General features: G+C 37.3%; 1 pseudogene; it reads right to left on the reverse strand.

Moving 5' to 3' along the window:
- Positions 1-1,467: 1,467 nt before the first annotated feature.
- On the reverse strand, positions 1,468-18,005 carry LOC140227754 (uncharacterized; annotated as a pseudogene).
- Positions 18,006-21,508: the final 3,503 nt, after the last annotated feature.

Genomic DNA, 21,508 nt, shown 5'->3' on the forward strand with positions numbered 1-21,508 from the left:
AGATAACAATCAGGTCACAAAAGGAAAGTGGATAGAGATGAAAAGGAGAAAAGAATGACTTGAAAAAGAGAGAAAGCGCACATGTAAAGGAAACAACAATTTATTTAAATTAATCTAAATATCTAATATTCATATTAACAATATTTTTTTCAAGATATTCAACAACAGACTGTTCATATTATCAAATAAACGTCAAGCAGGATCTGCTCAATGCCATTTTAAAAGGAATCCAGAAAGTGGCTCTAATATACTCTGTGTAGGACAACATTGGAAAAAGTGCTAAACTAGTGCTTTTCTTTAGATTAATACTGTATTAGTCTCTTTATGATTTCAGCATACACGTAATCATGTTACTTGCCTCTACAAATGTGTATTGGATATCGACATGCCAGAGTATAGATATAAAGAAAAAAATATCAGTCACAAAAAAATACAATAATGTCTTTTTTTTATATAGATTATTGACCGTCTTACAGAGATCACAAGTTTGATACAAAAATACCTTGGTGACAAACAAATCACAAATGTCATGGGCGTACATACTCAAGCAGGATTCGGACCTACGACCTCCTGATCAGTTGCAGTTGCAACGAAAACATCTCGACGGAAGAATTTCATGAATTTGAACAAGAGGAATCATTTCTTGCGCATCAAATCCTAGATTTTAATTGATCAATCAGCAATTATGACGAGCAAGAGACATTTCAGAAGACTGTAAAAATGAAAACAAATTTCTTTTATCTACAGATACAAATTAGTGGTATGACAACAAAAAGGCACAATCACCACGCATTATTTGCAGCTCATAAATAAACTCGTCTATTATCCTTCTATAATGGTCTCTCTTAATTTGCGATTGGTTAGATATTGTGGCCCATAGTTTCATTAAAAAAAAACATGTGGAACTCGCATTGCTATAATTTTAGTCACTGAAATGAAACTGGAAATGTACCCCTCTGTCAACATCACAGTTTGGTGAGCGACAAACTGAGAAGAAACGATCTACGAAAGATGGTACGACGACAACATGAATGAAAAATTTAGTAGTAACTATACAGTTTTTTTTCTAATCTTAATCTGTTGTTTATTATGTTTTGTTACTGCCGGTGCACTCTTCCGTGTGTATTTATTTTTGCTCTTGAATTTCAACATTGGCAGATGGATCAATCTCAGGATATTTGATTTTATCACAAAGTTATTGCGTTTGATTGTCAATTTGTGGTGTTGATATCTCAGGCCCTTTCTCAATGCAGGAGGTTACCATTGTATTCAATTGTTTACTAAGCATTTATACGGTTACAACTATTACTTTATTTCAGAGGCAACACGGAAGATTCAAGAACATTTCCCGTGACATTTGCCATGTTCACCAATCTCAGACTTTTCGCTTGGTTTGCATGTGTATAGGCGTATACATCAATAAATCTTTCGGGCTTGTCACAAGATGGGAACTTTACCCATTTCTGTCTATATAATAGTATACATGTACACGGGATATGATTGCGGTTCTAGCTGGCATTTGCTTCCAAAACGATTGAAAACGTTTTTCTTCTTTTTAGTATGCATCAAGTCGGGCTTTTTGCTTAGTTTGCGTGAGAAGATAGATGGATCATTCAAGCTTGTCGCAAGAGGGACATATTTTGCTTTAATCTTGATATACATGTATTCGGGGAGCAATTGCGGTTCTTCTATCAATCTATTGTCTCGGATTGGTCTGGATCAATAAAATGGCATTTGCTCTGCCATGTTCATCCACCTCGGGTTTTTCGTTGGGTTGACGGAATAGACAGATATAGAATATGATAGATCCGTCATACTGGTTCTTCATTACTCTGTGTCTATATTTACTTGGGGAGAGACTGCGGTTTTTGTATTGTCTCGGATTAGTGTGGAGTAATATTACCCGCATTTTCTTCAAGAAAGAGATAGCTATGTTCGTGAACCTCGGGCTTTTCGCTTGCTTTGTCTGAGTAGATAGATATAGAATATGATAGATCCGTCAAGCCTGTTGCCAGAGGGACATCTTCTTCACTTCTCATGATATACATATACTCACGGACAGACTGCGGTTCTTGTATTGTCTCGTATTGGTCTTGAGTAATTTTGCCGGCACCTTCTTCAAGAACAAGATAGTCATGTTCATCCACCTCAGACTTTTCGTTTGCTTTTTCTTGGTGAATAGATGTAGAATATGAATCCGTCAAGCTTGTTGCATGAGGGACACGTTCTTCATTACTCTCGATATACATATACTCCAGGAGAGACTGCGGTTCTTCTATTGTTTCGTATTTGTCTGGAGTCATTTTACCGGCATCTTCTTCAATAACAGGAGAGCCGTGTTCACCCACCTCTGGCTTTTCGCTGGGGTTTTCTGGGTAGATAGATGTAGAATATGATGGCTCCATCAAGCTTGTTGCAAGAGGGACGCTTTCTTCTTTGCTCTCAATATATATATACTCGGGTAGAGATTGTGGTTCTTCCATTGTCTCGGGCTGGTCTGCAGCAATTTTTCCGGCATTTTCTTCAAGAACAAGATAGCCACGTTCATCCACCTCTGGCTCTTCGCTTGCTATGTCTGAGTAGATAGATGTAGAATATGATAGATCCGTCACGTCTGCTGCAAGAAGGACACCTTCATTACTTTCGATATACATATACTCAGGGGGAGACTGTGGTTCTTCTACTGTCTCGTATCGGTCTGGAGTAATTTTATCGGCATTTTCTTCATGAACGAGATAGCCATGTTCATCCACCTCGGGCTTTTCGCTCGGTTTTTCTGGATAGATGTAGAATATGATGGATATGTCAAGCTTGTTGAAAGAGGGACGCTGTCTTTATTACTCTCATATACTCGGTTAGAGACTGCGGTTCTAATATTGGCTCGGGCTGGTCTGGATAAATTTTACCAGGATTTTCTTCAAGAACGAGATAGCCATGTTCATCAACCTCTGTTTGTTCGCTTGATATACCTGAGCAGGTAGATATTGCATATAATGGATTCATGGGAGGGCGATGTTTTTCATAAGTACCAATTTCCATGAATTTGGGGCATGACTGCAGTTCTTGAATAGTGTCGGATTGATCTGGAGTAAATTTACCTGCATTTTCTTCGAGAACGAGATAACCGAGTTCATCAACATCGGGCTTTTCGCTTGGTTTGCCTGAGTAGATGAAGGTGGAGTATAATGGGTCATGAGGGCGCATTGCGAAATGGACTAGGTTTTCATTACTGCCATTATGCGTGTCCTCTTTGCATGAATATGGAATATTGATGGTCTCTGATTGATCCGAAGTAATTTCGTTGGTTTTCGCTTCGAGCACTATACAACCGTTCTCATCTCCTTCGAGCTTTTCTCTTGATATGGTTGAGTAGATGGCTGTAGAATACAATGGATCATTGATGTCCATTTCAATTGCGCCGATATACTTGTCTTCCTCTTCTCTTGGTTTGCTGGAGCAGGCGGATGCAGATCTTTGAACATCCCTCTTACTACTCATGTCCCTTACATGATCGTGGTCGTGTAAAGGTGAATAGAGCACATGGGCAAACGTTGATCGTTATCATCTGATTCACTCTACCATCTCTCCAGACACGTGTCTAAACAAATAGGAATATACATTGCAAACCTGGGGCCTGTTTCATAAAACTTGTCATCAGTGACAAGTTGTCATAGATGTGACAAGCTACTAAAATCCTTGCATCTGATTGGCTCAGAACAAATTTGTCATAGAAATGTGGCAGTTGTGTATTTTAATAATGAACCCATATATGTCGACATTTAAAGGGGAAGTTACAATTTCTACAATACGTAACTGACAAAATCTATACCGTTAATGTGATATTCCGTTCGCAATGGTTATTTCATTCCTTAAAAAAAAACAAAAACAAGCAGGAACAGTACACCCATAGCATTATGCTTCTGAAAGACATTTCTGTTCTCGATAGTTAAAGTTTAAAAGATACCAATTCAAATCTAGTAATACCATTAAAACAAGAGTCATCAGAATACTTACTGTCTTCTTGCCACGGTTCTTGATAAACTTTCGAAGAATACCAGTACCAAGTACCGCAAGAAGAAGAAATCCCCAAATCGGTGCCGATGTTACTACTACTTTCTGCGTGGCTCCTTTCCTGCCTGCAGTTTAGATGAAAGTTTGATTTATCTGCTAAGCTGTGTCATAAATGATAAAAGCCGTGCAACAATCCCCCAACAAAGAACATGTTAGTCTGAGGAAAATCAACAGCTCGCACATAAACGGTAAGAGAGGTATTCTTTGGTAAACGTTGTCGTGAGTAATGTGTATTGACAGGCGATTTAAGTTTGTATCTCTAAGCAACAAAGGGCATAAGGAGGTTTGATATTTTGTTAAGTGGATGGCAGAGGATGTTTATGATAAAAATTACTTACAGGGTGGATTTAAAAAGAAAGTCACTAGTAAGATTGAAAATACATTTAAACGACATCTTATTGCAGTGGATTAAAACCCGTTAGCATGGTTAGGAGCATTATGATTTTATAAGCCTATTATACTTAGACTTGAGAACATCGTCTTTGAAATTTAACCTCTAACGTTCTGTTGCTGTTTTTATAGGTAATCTATTAGAGCAAATACACACACACGCACACACAAGTTCCCAATTCATTTTAGAAAATAAACACAAAATATATATATAGAGAGTGTGAATACAATACAAACTGGCAAAGGATGGCAATCTTTTTTCTCGGAATAATAATACAATTGGCCTAGATAATTCAGTAGATATTGTAGGGAACAATATAAATATCATCAATCTTTAACCCACGTAACTATCAACAACCCAGCTAGGCAGTTTGTCCGTATGAAAATTTAAATTGAAGCATTGAAATTGAAATTGGTGATTTGGCTGGAATATAATATAATTTTAATAACAAATTACAAATAGTATGATGTATATGTGACCGTGCATCATAAAAACCAACAAACAGCCGCACCCCTTGATTATTACGTGAGGACTCAAAAAAAGCTGAAATGAGTCAACTTTGAGTCATTGAGTCAATCTTGAGTCTTTACATTTTCTGAAAGAGCTATCCTTCCTCTACGTTATTCTTTAGTTTGAAATCATAACATAAATGGGAAACTGGGTCTTCAGCAGTATTATTTTTTAAACAAAACACACACACACATATATATATATATATATATATATATATATATATATACAAACCTAGAACTTCAGTCTACACATTTTCTGAAAGAGTTATCCTTCCTCTACGTTATTTTTTAGTTTGGGATCATAACATAAATGGGAAAGTGTGTTTTCAGCAGTTGTTTTTTTTTTTTAAACAAAACACACATACATATACCCAAACCTAGAACTGAATATAAGAAATGCTCCTTCACATATGCTGCAAGCAAATCATTAAATGAGTTACCCATTTTTATTCAAACAGCTTCCTCATTGCAAACATTTAAGAATTGTGTACGCCAACATCAATCTCTCATTTGATATGAACCCTTTGCACTAGCTATGAATTATTCAGATATTTATTTTCTCTGCTCGTTTTATGTTCTTTCTTATATGTGTTTTATGTTCTTTCGAACCGATTGTTCTTTAGCTGTATCATATCTATGTTCGTTTTGTTCTTGTTTTTTATTGTGTGCACATGTAATGTAATGTATATTAACGCAGGGCTCCCTTGTAAAGCAGGCCTTTGTGGTACTGTATGGGACTACCCTGCTTTTAAAAAAGACTTAATAAATAAATAAAATAGATAAACAAGGTTTTATGCAGCCCTTTGGTAAAGCATGAAATATTTCTTTGCTGATCTTTCATATACCTTCCGTATTCCAGCGTCTAATTTTGACATTATTATAGTTTTCTTTTAAACAGTTGCAAATACTTGTGAAAATGCATGAGGTGCAAGTAATATGTCAGATTCTTAGTTTACTCTGATACGCGAGCACAAACATGCACATACATACTGCTAATGCAGTCCGTTTGTATAGGGATGATATGTGTATAATGTGTGTGTGTGTGTGTGTGTGTGTGTGTGTGTTAGTGTGTCAATGTGCTTATACTGTACGAAAGTTACATTTATCTACTGTACGTATTTGATTTATCTGGAAAATGAAACTCACTCAAAGGAGACGTTGATTCCCTTGTCGTCAAATCTTGTGTGGACCCTCTCGTGCCTATTTACAGGGAAATTGAAAATCAGCATCAACCAAAAACATAATTAATGGTAAAGTCATACTACTTTATAAACGGAATCTGATTCTGCACCTTTTCTCCCAAAGTATCTGTTCTTTGTCAAGTTCATATTTACGGTCATCAGAATGATAGAATAAAACAGATTATATGGTGTTTCACGAAAATGACGGAGACGTTGAGTTTTCAAATTTAAGTGTGTCCATTGTGGAAATCTCCCCGCAAGCACATATGAATGCAGTACATTATCTATATATGAAGACGTTGTTCGCAAAAAGCGATAAGTCCATATTTGCCAAATGGAGATATTTGCGATTGAAGGTCAAGAAAAATAAAGAGAATAATACGAAATTTTTGCTTCTTTTGACCATAACTTAAAAAAATGTACCTCTATTTCGTAGTGACCAATATATCATTTAAAAGGTATTATTTTGTACTTTATGACAGAGACCGTACTTTTCAAAAATGGACTTATCGGTTTTTGCGAACAAACTCTTCATATGTACTTGTGAGTGAATGTCATAACGATTGTGTATACATATACACGTGTTTTCTAACATAATAGGAAGTTGACCTCTTTCTTTCATGAAGTACTTTTTTTTTTAATCGAAATCAGTTTAGTTGGAATCTACATCGATTTGAATAACAGCAAATGAAAGTACAAAATGGCATTATTGAAATCTAAATAACTGTATGTATTATCTACTGTTATCATATGTTGCGTCGGTAGTTACAGTACCAATACTCATATGCACTAAGAGACGGAGGCAGTATTTTTTTATACCGGAGACTGCAAAATCAGAAATCAAAATATGCGTATATACATTTTGCGCATTTAAATCATTTTGTACAAGTAAACTCACTCAAAGCAGACGTTAGTTGTCGTGTCGTCAAATCTTGTGAAGAATGCTTTCTGCCTGTTTACGTGTAGATTGTAAATCAACATCATAAAGTTAGATACGTTATGTTGAGGTTATACATATTTATATCCCCTTAAGCAACAAAGTACAGTATACCCTTTATTTGATACGCCAGTGGCTTTCTTTTTTTTTTTTCTTTCTTAGTTGTTAGTTGTCAGAGCTATGCTCGTGTCAATCAAAATATTATAGTTTATACAATATATCAGGCAATGACAGAACGTACGTCTTCAAGTCATAGTTAATCATTTCATTTTGTCAAAATACACACACATAAAGAAAAGACGAAAAATCACACTGAATATCATTTCGCACATTGGGCACATGATTTTGTCAAAATCTTTTCGTTTGATGGAATATAATCATGAAAATACTTGAGAGAGAAAAAGAATCATAGAAACAGTATTTTTTTGTTCATGTCACTCACTAGAAGCAAGCATGGTGCTTGTCTCATGGAATGTTGATACCTCTTGCGTAGACTGTCTCTCACCCATTTAGGGGTGATGATAAAGATCAGCGTCACTGACATTTCATTCAATTCAATTAAATCCAATTCAATTCATTTATTTTTCATTCTTCTTTTTTCCAACAAAACATAACGCATAATAAATCTGGAATTACAACATAAACATAAACATTCGACTTTGCGCAAAAGATAAATGACACAGATAAACAAAAGAATGCATACTGGCAAAAAAAAAGTACAAAGTTATGCTTCAGTTGAGAAAAAAAAAATGAGATGCATTTCTCAATAGTTCGACACTTTTCGAATGCCTTTTGTATTCCTGCAAAATCTGAATAAAATATTCTTATATATACGTTTGTGTGTACATTTATATGGATGCATACATTCTTGTGTATGCATGTATGTGCGAGTGTGTATTTCTGTGTTCCCTTTTAGTTTCTGTGTGTGTCCGCTTACATTTGGGTTAACATTATTTGTCCCTTCCAGTACATGCACATTTACGATAGTACCAGCAAACGTAAAGGAAGTGTCGGGAAATAGTAAAATGGAATTAAGAAAAAAAAATCAAATAAAAAATACGAAAAAAACACGCGCACACTCAGGTACAAAGAAGGAAAACAATAATTTTTGTTCAAAAGAAAAGGTTGAAGTTAGAAAATCAATACTCACTAAAGTTATTGACTGCAGTCTGTGCTGTCGATGAGCTTGTACTAACTGTGTACACCCCAGTGTCTAAAAAATAATTAATACAAAGGAAGACATGCAAATCTGTGGCATGGTATGATAGGCAAGTACCCAGTTTGATACTCACGCTGACTCATGAATCTCGACGACTAAGAATAACAAGTTTATTCAGCATCTGCCTTTGCTATAATACATTGTACTTTTCGTTTACAGTTCAGGAGTAAAACATGTAGCACACTCGCAATTTACGCAAAGCGGCTCAAAACCGAATGCAAATATTGTAGATTATTTCAAAAATGATGATAAGTAATATAGATCAATATCATATTACTAGAGTATTCCAGTACACGATGCCATCTGACTGTTGGGAAATCGTAGAATCATTGGCTAGCATGCATGAAAAGGAAATAAGAACATTAAGTCTCAAGATAAAGATTATCATTCCATGTTATATTTCTTAAGAATCGCTTTTGAAAAATAATGAAATTTGAAATTTAGAATGTAGGCCTACTGATGTCAACTATCTTTTATTTACAATATGCTTTGCCAAATTAAAGAAAATAACAAACTAGGAATAGAAAATCCTTAAAACAAGGGACCTTGAAACCATCCTCATCCTGACCATTTTCATATTTATTGAGTACAAAACACCAATGATATCCCAAAGTACCAATGATAACACCGATCGTGTTGATATTTATCCATGCTATGTTTCCAGTCTCTTGCTGTTGATAATGATTTCGATGTACATTTTTTAAGCATGATTATTGATTAGGCTCAGTATTGGCTCAGAGTACAAATACACCATTTGCATTCAATTTTGTAAAAACTTTACACTAAAAAATATACACATACACGCACAGAGCAGAGGGTATCTCTTCATCTACTACCGACCGTTTGATTCAATTGCGACAGCTCGGCAAGACGCGAATGGCGGATTCCATTGAGGAAAGTAAAGGGGGTTTCACACCAAGCTTTACGTAGAGTTACGTAGTGTTACGTGGTGTTGCGTAGTGACTACGCAACACTACGCCACTATACGCAGTGAGAACGCAACTCTACGTAAGAGGACGCCGAGGGACGCAAAATAGGTACGCAAGATGTACGCAAAAAAATAAACATGTTTAATTTTTTTGCGTACCCTCCGCGTAGAGCTCTGATACGCAGGTTTTACGCAAGTCTACGCAACACTACGCAACACTACGCAACTGTGCGCCATCTATACGCAACAGTACGCCACCGAAACCCTTTCACACCAGAGCACTTTTTGTGCTCGCGTATGACATGGCGTAGTGTTGCGTACTGTTACGTAGACATTTGCGTAGACTTACGTTGACTTGGCGTACATTTTCGTAGACTTGCGTAGGCCTGACATACATTTGCGTAGTGTTGCTTACAGTTGCGTAGCCTTTTATTATAGGTGCAGATTTGGCATTCAAATGCCTGACCCATGTTAGAAAACTGCTTAATATCATTCATTCCATTGGACTCTGAATTGCTGGTGAATGTATAGCCTACTTACCTGTGCTCTTCGAGACTTGTACTTAACTATTTTTCTTCTGTAGGTGTAATAATTGTAAAATGCCGAAAAGGAAGAACAAAAGTTGTGGTATAAGGAACAAGAATTCTCCTGCTCGTTATACATGCCTCTAGTGATCAAAATGCAGACAATTCGCCAGCACTAGTAGACCCAAACGCATTTTCTTCAACCCGTCTGGTTCGTGAAAGCCTTTACTTGTAGACTCGCTGCTGGCGAGTCATGCCACAAAATGACAGAGGCTTCATCAGCCAAATCCTCAGCGCAAGAGCATCATCTCCCACAAGGAAGTAGTCAAATGGCTGCATGGTCATCATGGGGCAGAGGGTCTGTTGCAGGGAGGTTCAGCTTGATGGCTTAATGGCTGTCTTGAAAGGGCTCTGGTTGAACACGGGGCGATCGTTAACGGCCCGTTAACGATCGCCCCGTTACTGTCCAGGCATGCTAACCTGGAAATATCAAACTGCACGTTACTTGAATATGAGACCATTCTGAAGCAAATAATTTTCACACAACAACAGATATAATGTTCTCTTAAACGAATCCCTAAAGGATTTGAACAATCATCCCCCAGCATTCCCACTGATTCCCACTGATCAGTTACTATAGCCATCCCTTTTAATCGAGAAGAAACCTTTGAAGTTATAAAACAAATTTCAGGTCTTTGCAGGTTTCTTGATGACAACATGTTTATAAGCAAATCGAAATCCATATTGTAGGGTCTTGTAGGTATTGTAAACCTTAAAGTTACGGCAGGTTTCAGGTTCCAAAGATTCCAGAAGTTGGCATCTTGTTTTGTAATTCTCAGTGCAATTCGTGTCAGGAGTTAATTGAATACCTGTGGCGCCATCCGCATAAAATTGATTATCTTAATGAAGAAAAATCTTCGGCATGCAGTTCTTTCATCAGTTGTTCATATTGCCGATGTATGGATCAACGCCGGATCCAAGGTTTGATCCATTTTCTCCTTCTTATTGTTGCAACAGCTCGTTTTTTTTTTTCTCTCTTTTTCCGTTCTTGAAAACGTTCGCATTCTGCGATGCGAATCTGTAGGGCGTCCAAAATGCTGAGGAATTAAAGATAATAGCAAAGGATAACCTCCCCTATGATATTTTGCCACGTATTCGAACAGCATGCAAGAGTGAACTAAAAAGCAGAAGGCTAAATGTGCTGAAGTAGCTCCGCAGTTTCATCAATTCGTTAATAAATCGCTTCTTAATTACAGTTGTTATAATCGCTTCTTAATTACAATTGTTATTGTAATCCCTGCAGCATAGACATGCGTACTGTATATTATATCATTAATTTCCTATCATATCGTTGTTAATGCAAGTCAAACGACTGTGTTTTAAATTTACTTATGTATGTTGATTTGCAGAAAATAAATTATCTATCAAACAAAATCAAACACATTACTCGGCGGGACGCAACTCTACGCAACTGCAAGCAACTCTACGCGGTCTGTACGCCCGGCCTACGTATATATACGCAACTCTACGCCCGTTATACGCAAAATACGCTACGCGGATACGTGCTTCCTACGCAACCATACGTAACTCTACGCCTGGACTACGCCGGGACTACGCCAGTCCTACGCGTAGCATCATGATTATTTTTCACGAGTACGCAGGTAATTTCGGCGTAGACGCTACGCAACTCTACGCAACTCTACGCAAAGCCCGGTGTGAAACCCAACTGGGTAGTTCCTTACACTGCAACGATGCGGGATCGTGCTGGATTAATGACGTAACCTTCACCGCACCTTACACTGCAACGATGCGGGATCGTGCTGGATTAATGACGTAACCTTCACCGCAGGTGAGAGTTATGTTGGACCCATATGTCGTGCTATTTGTGATCCACAGACCATTCGTCACAGGACTAGGGTAATCAAAATACCCAACAGATACTTCAAATCATATAGGAAAACAGAAAAGCCAATCAAAGTGATTATATAGATACAGTAATTAAAAAAGGGTTGTGCACATCATGAAAGAACTAGTATCGTCTGTTAAAGACCTGTTTACATTGCCTAAAGACCATCATGACTGCTGTTGAAGAGGTGAATGAATTATATCGATAAACAGGTAATATCAACCTGGATATTGTGAAATAATGTTATGTTTTGACTGTACCTCTCAAGACCATCCGTGTCATGGCATTCAACATCATAAAACGTGTGAAGAAAAATGATAAAAATACGAAGATAAATGATCCTCGGTCACAAAACTCCACAACATTTACCCCTGTTTTCCAGTAGAGCTTACAATTCAGAAAAGCAATAAGCAACCCTCTTTCTAATCAAACTCAAAGTTCATTGCATAATATTAGTTACAAATGATATCATTGGCAGTTTTTGTTGACACTTTTGTATTTTTTTTCCATACTCCTTCCGAGGTGTTTAAAAATGAGCTTACAATTCCGGTAGTCGTCATTAAAGCAGTTGGCCGAAGCTGATAAAATTTGTAATAAGGTGAGTAACCTTGTGTTTTGATATATTTAACATAATCTGTTTTCATTACTTTTTTGGCGGGAACCTTCCATCCTATTAAGGGCCATTTCAAAGCTCAAAATAGGAACCCCTTTTAGAATGCGATTGTGATCATATATCTCGGGATATTTTCTTGGGATTTTGCAGGTTCACTTTTGTCTATTGTGCTGCCTGTTTCCATCATTGTACAAATAATATTGCGGGTTTCTTTCTCTTTTAAACTCATACTCACTGTTGAATAAATAATGAACGCGTTCTTCGGATATAGGTTGTGCCTGGCTGGGACATGTCCAGTTGCTCGAAAAACTTCCATCAGAAATCAATTCGGCATACGATTTTGTTTGCAAACAAACACAGAACCCACGATGTATGACAGTAACCCCATTGTTTCTCGGTTCTCTCCTGCAGGTAGATATACATTCCTCATCGGATTTAGATTCAGACGCATAGGCGAGCAGAATCGAAAGGGCTCTACTGTCACCGTGATAGCATCCGAGAAATCCAGGCTCTAAGAACAAACAAAATGTGAAAAGGGAGACGGTTACCTGGATAACATATTTTGATTTGTTTGTTTGTTTCTTTGTCTTTTTGCTATCAGAATTTGTATTAGACCAATCACAAGTCTATTGCCTAATATTCTGAAAATTCGTTTTACCGAGGAATCCATATTCCAGTGTATCGTTAATAAAAAAGAAAGCTCAATTCAAAAGTTCAAGGACTCGACAGCGAAATAAAGTTGGAATAACGTTGGTCTTTAGTAGGCACCTTTTTCTTCTTCTGTTTTTTTTTTTTTTTTTTTTTCATTTCGGATGAAATCAAAGCTTCGGAATAACGAACATCACCCTTCATCCAGGCCAATCCCTGTTCCGCAAATTGCCCCCAACAAAAAAGAGAGATCCTTTAAAAGAAAATAATACAAAAAAAGATGCGTTGTTCTCTAGACATTAGTTTTGTAGAAAACATGACATCTGCTATGTGTTCTTTCAATCTCCACAAATTATTCAATTATATAGTCGGTGTATACAATTTCCGTCGTATCTACATTGTACAATCTTTCAATGTGGAGGGTTGTTATTGGTTAATGAACACCATAATCATCATGTAATATGTATAAGACATGTATTATATGTGACCGTGCACCTCAAAACGAACATAAAGTCGCACACACTGATTTTGCGTGAGGACTGTTAAAGTGAAATGGGTCAACCTAGCCGAACTTGACTTTTTCATATTTTCTGAAAGAGCGGGTCTTCTTTTACATTATGCTAAAATTTGGTATCATAAAACGGGCAGGAAAGTGTGTTTTTTTTTAGCAGTTTATCTCGAAAAATTTTTGTAGAATAGTGTGATTAGGTGTGTCTTTAGAATCCCTGAAAAACCTTGTCCACTCTCTTCACTTTCAACTCTAATAACTTTTGAAAGGATAGTGCTACTGCTTTGAAAGTTTGCAGTAATTATGGACAGAATGTGTTAATGATGCATTTTTAATTTCAGTTTAATCTGATAATCCCTTCATTGTTGTTACTCTGGTGGTTTACTTCCTGTTTTTTGTCCCATTCATCGCACAGCCAGCACGGTTTGGTAAAGATTAAGCGCTTGAATAGACACTGTACTTCAGAGCCTCTTTTCTCAGTTCACACTTTTTCTAAGTTTGTGCTTTCTTTCTAATATTTAGATAGGTTAGGAGAGTCCATTTGATTTGAGTTATACATCATTTTAAAGCTTAAAGTCTTCTCTTTCAGAATATTGTCTTAACTAAAAATTCATGTCTGGCGACTTTTTGTTTGTTTTGAGGTGCAGGGTCACATATGCTGTCCATTGACAAAAAAAAACAACAACAACACCAACAACACGTGATGCTTGCACTGGGAGATACTTGGAGATAGAACATGTTGAATTGATAATTTTGCACAAGACGCTTGAGGTACCTTTTATATTTTGTTTTTCCTTTGTCTATGAAAATGCACCTCTTCTGTTTATCAAATCATTCACTTTCTAAATAGGTTAAAGATAAAAAAAAAAAAATTATAAAGTTTTGGTACCTCAAAAGTTTCCCTGAATTTCCTTGTCTTAGTTTGTGTTTCAGGTTAAAGTACCTTTCATATAACTAACACTGTGAGACTTACTCGCCCCAAAGTGCTCTCATGTCTTAGTAATCATGCAATTAACTGCGACCAGCAGCCCCATACGCATAGCGTAATGGGGCTTCGCATTGTAGCATTCAGGATCATGACCGATTTAGTATCGCGGGTAAATATCAACTTAAAATCCAAAAATTTCTTCAATGTGAAGACTTACCAGTTAAATTGAAGTATTGAAAACAGACTTCGGGCAACGTTTGGTTCTGCCAATAGTCCCTTTCTGTTCAAATTGATGACTGAATGTGACTCGGTCGAGAGGACCTTGGGAGAGCTACATACACTGAATACTACGGCCAGCGCATGCACATCACATGCGCACAAATTTCAAATCCATGGACGGATAAGATGTTTGTGTGCGCATGCGCTGGCCGTAGTATTCAGTGTATGTAGTTCTCCCAAGGTCCCAGTCATCAATTCGAACAGAAAGGGACTATTGGCAGAACCAGACGTTGCCCGAAGCCTGTTTTCAATACTTCAACTTAACTGGTAAGTCTTCAAATTGAAGAAATTTTTGGATTTTAAGTTGATATTTACCTGCGATACTACATCGGTCATGATCCTGAATGCTACAATGCGAAGCCCCATTACGCTATGCGTATGGGGCTGCTGGTCGCAGTTAGCTATGCGTATGGGGCTGCACGCTGCTGGTCGCAGTTATCATGCAATAATTGTTTTGTACAATACGTGTACTACCTCGCCGCCGTACGGCGGCGGCTCTGGTACGAAACCATTATTGCATGATTACTCAGATATGAGAGCACTCTGAGGCGAGTAAGTCTCACAGTGTTAGTTATATGAAAGGTACTTTAACCTGAAACACAAATTAAGACAAGGAAATTCAGGGAAACTTTTGAGGTACCAAAACTTTATTATTATCTTTAAGATGGTTCAATTCACACCATATAATATATATTATCACTGTCTCATTTCAAAGCTTAGATTTTACATTTTTATACCACAATGTAGAAAAGTGAAAATTCATCCTGGCCTCCTTTTTTGTGCTTTCTGCCGGCCATATCAATAATGTAATAGCAAGTTTCTCCCTCATCTAGAACCACCCTATTTTGCAACACCTTTTGTTTTTCACTTTCTTTTTCCTCGTCAATTTTAGTTTCGAGTTATCACTGACCGGAACAGCGAATTGTATTCATCATTGTTGCTGCTAAATATGATATTATAGGCTGACCTCGGCATTTCACTCTGTCAGCCATGTTGGAAGAACACTCAGCCGTTGGGCAATCCCGTAAACGCTGAAACCTGTATGAATCTGTGCATTGATGACGTAGATTTTTTTTTTTTTTTTCAACTGTTCATCTGTCCGGTCAACTCATTAGTCATGAAGCAAAAACTTCGACACAATGATATGTGAAAAAAAAAAAAACACTTTATAGAAATGCTAAATACTTCTTTAAGATTCTTAAAACCAAGAAGAAACAAAAAGAATAGAAACAAAAATCATACAAAATGCAACGATTTATCTGTCCATTGACAATATTTATCAAATCTGTCCTGATGTGCAAAATGATTACCTTTTGAACTTTAACCTGCCTTCTATTCCCTTCATCATTTCAGAATCCTAGATTAAGAAAAAAATTACGTAAATCATGTAGGCCTATTTACATCTCTTCGGTTTGGTTTTGTTTTTTCCTCCATTTGACAGGAAATAAAACATCCCGCATAATTTGCCCTTGCCCTTGGGTAAATGTAACTGTAAAATCGCTGTTCTATGCTGCTGTACTAGCAAGATGTGAAGGATTTTCTTCACTGGGGGCTTTTGTCAAACCAGGTCTCGAATAATTATTCGAAACTGTCATTTTATTTGTATTGACCTTCTTTTATAATCTATGTCGTCGATCATTGCTTCGGTTATTCTGATTTGTTTATTAGGTTTGTTGGTTTCTGGTTTCTTTTAAATTGATATACGTAATGATGTATGTTATGTTCATTCAAATAGACACATAACAGAGCACTTACCTTGAGATGAACATGATACGCGTTGAGTTCTGGTTCGTTTTGCCAAACTTGGCATATGCTCAGGCGAATACTCCTCTGCCGCTGGGAAGCCTAGTTCTCCACACACCAAATCGGCAGCTTTTACGGTAAATCCGTCATAACAGACATAGCTGCCTGACTCCAGGACCACTAAGCCTTCCAGAGGAGAGGCTCTGTTAACCAGTTGGACAGAGGGCATGCCTTGGAAGTGAATATTACAAATATGTCAATATGAATTGATGTGGAACGCTCATCGTACTTTCATATGCAGTAGATTTTATCGTTTGTTCCCAATCGGTGTTGAAAAGAGAATCGGAACTTATGCATTTCTAAACAATGAAATCATTTTTCTTGCATTGCTATGCTAAACGCGATAATCTATGTAGTTTTCAGATGCACTCTAAGAAATAAGACAAAAAAGGGAAGATATACTTCAGTCGATTTCCAACTGAACAAAATACTTTGTCAACCTCCCATCAAAATTAACAATTACATATAGCCAAAATAACCGAGCATCACACCAGCATTATTGCGTCATGCTGACATTTAACGTATTCAATGATCAATGATGAACATGAGATAGTGTTACCCGTGACCGTCACCCTTTGAAATACAGCATCATTCTCCAGTAATTTTGGTAATTATATCGCCTTGGATTTCCCAGTGGACGAGGGTGTCATAATTCATGAAAATATCTCATGCAGGTGCTGAAAGTGTGAAAAGTGATATTTTCCTTATAAAAATCAACGAGACGAAATGGAATTTATGTACCCATTGTTTCCCTTTTTGTCTCTTATTTATCCCTTTTTAAGAAAAGGAATCATGTCCGCATTCCAAATGTTCTAGTATTATGTCTTGGGTGATTTCGCTTTGATTTAATTTGAGAAAAGAAAAACAAATATAGCAAAGGCCATTCTGAAGGTCAAAATGGTAGCACCACCGTCATCGCGGAGTCATGAGATTAAAAAAACAGCAACAACAACAAACAAACAAAAAGTTAAGAAAACGTAAACCCACCTGGACTCACTCAGAGCAGGCAATGTAAATCTGTCAATCACTCCCACCGCACATCTCTATACGTATTGGCGGACGAGTTGCAAAACCCGTCTTTGAACAGTGTAAATGTATTGTATTACTGAGCTTGGTGATGCTATTTGTAAGTATTTTCATATACGTTAAATGTTAGGAAGCATGATGAAATGAATCATCTTAACTACAAGATCACAATCAACATATCATACATGTTATACATTATGCCGAAGAGGCTTGACTGCTTTCATGTTGGTCTTTATAAGTGTTACGCAATTAAGAGAAAGAATCACCGCGATGGTAGTCACTTTGTTGCATTGTCACTTTTAATATACCGACTCTCATTTTTGCCCAATGACTGGTGTTCGTTGCCCGAAGTGAAAAAAGAGAAAAAAAATCCAAAATTCTAATTCCCCAAGTATGAAGACATTATTATGATGAAAGAAACACAAAACCAGTCAACTCACAAAATGTACCTGTGGAATATGAAGAAAAATCTGAAAGCATTTTTGTATAATAAGCGATTAAATACTTACCATTGTAACATTTCACGGTCATCTTGAAACTCACAGGGTATCTATATATACCATAGAGTCACCTTCGTCTTATGGCTCAGAGATAAAACGGACGAAGACGGGGGAACGCTTAAAGCATGAGTGCTGAACGTTTTGTTTGCTACTTCATCTAATATTTGGAATCCAAGCACTCTGTTATTGAGAGACTCAATATCAGTGAGAATTCGCCCCCCAGTAGGTGCATGTACAACCCAACCGTCGCCGTTGGTGACGCAGTCTTTATTACACCAGAACTCACGCTCTACACTAGTCAGATCGTTCCGTACAGGTCAGAGATAGATCTGTGAGATAACAAGAGGACGAAGTGGGTTTTATGTCACATTGCATCCGAAAACAAATAGTCTCATAAATTCGTGTTACCAAATTGGAGTTGGAGTTGGAGAGTGGAATAACCTCATTCAGTAATTTGAGTGTTCCCTGACAGTTCCGGATGAACATATTTCCCTGTCTTATTTGCTTTTGAATATTCATTTTCCATTCGAGAGGGTTGTGAAGGTAAACTTTTCATGAAGGTATAGACAGCCAGTCAATTAACCTGCCAGATTTTAGGTTAATCACATAAACATTCACTATCAGAACCACTGGGTTTTGATTTACACAAAGTAAATTATGACGCAATACACATTGATGAACGCGTGAATTATTTGGAGATCCTTTTCGGAAAGCAAACGTTTTATGTTACTTTTCCTATATAATCATGGTAAACTTTTGTCAGTTTTGAGGTATAGAGTCATATATTATGACGCATATTGCACTATAAGTAAGCTACAGTTGAGCTATAATCAAACTCTTAGAAACCCCTGCTGTTTGCGACATCAAGAAGTTATGTCAAAAATTCGTGTGAAGATTTGATATCACGAAAGCATTAGGTAACGAGTGTTATCATTAAAAAAAAAAAATCAATATTAAGAATCGTCTTAACGGTAAACTGGCACCTCGTCTGCAACCACACTGTCCACTGTTCACCTAGTCTAATGCCATCTCGTCTAAACTCGCTTCGTCTACTACCAACTCGTCTACCAACCATTTTGTCTAAATGCCAATTAGTCTAATTGCCATTTCGTCTACTAACCATTTAATCTAATCTCTAAGTTGTCTAAGTCACATTTAGTCTAATACCCATTATGTCTATTGACCATTTCGTCTATTAATCATTAAGTCTATGAATGACATAGTCTACAGCCCATTTTGTCTAATAACCAATTGTGACCCTGCACCTCAAAACAAACAAAAAGTCGCCAGACATGAATTTTTAGTTAAGACCATATTCTGGAAGAGCAGACTTTAAGCTTTAAAATGATGTATAACTCAAATGAAATGGACTCTCCTAACCTATCTAAATATTGGAAAGAAAGCACAAACTCAGGAAAAGTGTGAACTGAGAAAAGAGGCTCTGAAGTACAGTGTCTGTTCAAGCGCTTAATCTTTACCAAACCGTGCTGGCTGTGCGATGAATGGGACAAAAAACAGGAAGTAAACCACCAGAGTAACAACAATGAAGGAATTATCAAATTAAACTGAAATTAAGCATGCCTCATAAACGCATTCTGTCCATAATTAATGCCAACTTTCAAAGCAGTAGCCCTATCTTTTCAAAAGTTGAAAGTGAAGAGTGTAGACAAGGTTTTTCAGAAATGAAAAAGGGATTCTAAAGACACACATAATCACACTATTCTACCAAAAATGTTCGAGATAAACAGCTAAAAAACCACACTTTCCTGTCCGTTTTATGATACCAGATTTTAGCATAATGTAAAAGAAGACCCACTCTTTCAGAAAATACGAAAAAGTCAAGTTCGGCTAGGTTGACCCATTTCACTTATTTTCAGTCCTCACGCAAAATCAGTGTGTGCGACTTTATGTTCGTTTTGAGGTGCACGGTCACAATTGGTCTACATCCATCTTGTCTAATACTCAATTAGTCTAATAAACAGTTAGTCTACTCCCAACTGGTTTACACCCAACTGGTCTACTCCCAACTGGTCTACTCCCAACTGGTCTACTCCCAACTGGTCTACTTGTTATGTAGTTGTTGTTGTTGTTGTTGTTGTTTTTTTTTGTCTACTCCAAATTCCTTACTTAAGTCTACTTTATCTAGTTTCCTTTCCCATTGAAATAGGTTGAACACTCTTGGTGCAACATGTGATTAATTTTTTTTTTGTTCTAATTATGACTTTTTATAAAAAGAATAATGTCACAGTGTGAAAAACTTGCTGTGTTGTGGTGCTGGATGTGTAATTATACGCGTGCATCCGGTGTCAATCCAACTACACGCACACATCGATCGGATCGTTGTACCTTTACTTGTGTACCAAACGCGATGAAATATTACTCGATAATTCCTCATTCGGGATCCCGCCAAGATCGCTGCATGCATGGACGGGGGTGGACGGGGTGGGCGGTCGAAATGTAACTCTGTTTCGTATGACTGACAATTCGTTTGTGATGGAGGATTGTAACTGAGCTAGTTTATCATCATTTAGTTATTTTTACGGCCAGGATGTTGACTGGATAGTCGTGTCTCACCATTAATATGTCTTCATATTCAGCATGTGCGGAATAATTAACAACTTTAAAGAATACACTATTATTTATTTTTGTACCAGGGCAGGGTTATGAATAGTTCGTGACAGTGAGACGGACTGGACACTAGGCAACGTGGTATAATCATTATTAGCATGATCAGTTGGGAATGATCAGTTTGAGTAAATTGTTGAGGGTATACCAGTTGGGAGTAGACCAATATTGGGTGTAGACGAGTTGGGAGTAGACCAGATGGGAGTAGACGAGTTGGGAGTAGACGATTTATACAGATAAGAACATAATAATAGGTAACAACTGTAATAATGATGATGAGAATAGAATATACTGGGTGGATAATGATAAGAAAGAAAAAATAGGTACATTTTTCAGTTGCCGAAGCGAGAGACGGATAGCTACAGATGAAACCAGCAAATAGCAGTGCTAGGGCCGCCATTTTTCATTTGGCTTTCAAAACTGCACCAATCATCAACCAACTGTTCAGAAACCAAGTCTCAGCAATAAGCAAGATATCTCTGAAAGCAAGCGGTCAGACAAAAGTACTTCCAATAAAAAAGCATACGCCGAGTCCTGTATTTTGTACGGATTGATAAAGGCTGTATGAACCACCTCTCGAGCTGTTATGGAATGGACGACCACATGGATCACATGGGGGGTGGGGGGGGGGGGGTGGGGAGGTGTGACTCATTGCTTGTGCTTTCGTTTATATTGTACACAAATTTCTTCGCAGCAGTTTTGCACAAAGGTTTCCCGAAGCACTCAGGGCTGTCAGTCATTCCTTGAATGCGTGCGAAAGACATCGCAATTTCTCAACAAACATTCGACTAGTTCAATTTTAGTTTCATGTCCGTTTACAATAATTGGCTTTAAGAACAATGGCAGGATCGTTCTTAAGGTGCCCACAGAGTAGCTACTTATCCTCCATATTTTCATTACAGGAAAACT

The sequence above is a fragment of the Diadema setosum genome, chromosome 4, assembly GCF_964275005.1.
Source record: "Diadema setosum chromosome 4, eeDiaSeto1, whole genome shotgun sequence".
Taxonomy (NCBI): domain Eukaryota; kingdom Metazoa; phylum Echinodermata; class Echinoidea; order Diadematoida; family Diadematidae; genus Diadema; species Diadema setosum.